General features: G+C 51.4%; 1 non-coding gene across 1 annotated transcript; it reads left to right on the top strand.

Annotated features, from left to right (window-relative positions):
* Positions 1–764: 764 nt before the first annotated feature.
* Trnak-cuu (transfer RNA lysine (anticodon CUU)) lies at positions 765–837 on the top strand. The gene has a single exon. It is a non-coding gene; the product is annotated as a tRNA-Lys (tRNA).
* The last annotated feature ends 215 nt before the right edge of the window (positions 838–1052 follow it).

Genomic DNA, 1052 nt, shown 5'->3' with positions numbered 1-1052 from the left:
CATGGACGTTGCTGTATCAACGTCTCCAGTTGATGCCGAGTCATCGTCTAGCGGAAGCGGAAGCGGCAGTCACAGTGAAGTGTTCTCATCGTTCAAAGGTGTAGATAAGGGCTACAAGTTCTTCAAGGATGGCCGTGTTCAGAAGATTGAACTTGTGACTCAAGAGAATTTTTCATTTGTCCGATGTAACGTGCTGCCATCAATGAAAAAAGATGTAATTTACAAGTGTAAGCTGTGCCCGCGTCCAGATGGCATGGTGATCCTTGCACTATGCACATGAACTGCTAGCTTGGGTGGTGTGTGCAAGCATATTGCAGCCTTGCTCTATGCACTTGAGGAGTATGTGCGCATTGGGCTACGTGAGGAAGTTGACGATTCCCCAACGTCCCGGCTTTGCAGGTGGAACTGACCCAGGCCTAGGAACGTCGTTCCTCAGCCAATTGTCGACGTCAGGCTGACAAAGGCTGCATTTGGCTCCCAGCGTCAGTCTGAAAAGCGTAAACCCGTGTATAACCCCATCCCACCGAACAAGCGTCTCGTCAAGCCTTCAGAGTTGACAAAGTTTCGTGATGACCTGGTTGCAGCCCACGATGATGCCATTTGATGATGCCATATATCCGCACTAACACACCACCACAAAATGCATCCGCACACATATATCCGGACAAACAATGGCCGTGCTGCTGTGTCTGCGTTGTTCATATACTGTACATGTATGTTGTCCCTGCCAAAAGGGGCACACACGTGCCAAAAGGGCAGGGACAGCCCGGCTAGCTCAGTCGGTAGAGCATGAGACTCTTAATCTCAGGGTCGTGGGTTCGAGCCCCACGTTGGGCACCAATTGTCGTCGGGGGGTTTTATTCCCTCGCACGATAGCCCTTCCGATTACTCTCTTATTCTTACACGTACGCCACACGCAGAGGACAGATTATCATTGTTGCTCCAAGGAGAGTCTCAGACGTGCCCTTTTGGCACGTGTGTGCCCCTTTTGGCACGTTGGTGCGGACCGCGCGCGGACTGCGCCGGTTGGAGATTATCGTACATGTTCTTGT

This window comes from Sycon ciliatum, chromosome 11 (assembly GCF_964019385.1).
Source record: "Sycon ciliatum chromosome 11, ocSycCili1.1, whole genome shotgun sequence".
NCBI lineage: Eukaryota > Metazoa > Porifera > Calcarea > Leucosolenida > Sycettidae > Sycon > Sycon ciliatum.
This window is presented reverse-complemented; position numbering and strand designations above follow the sequence as displayed.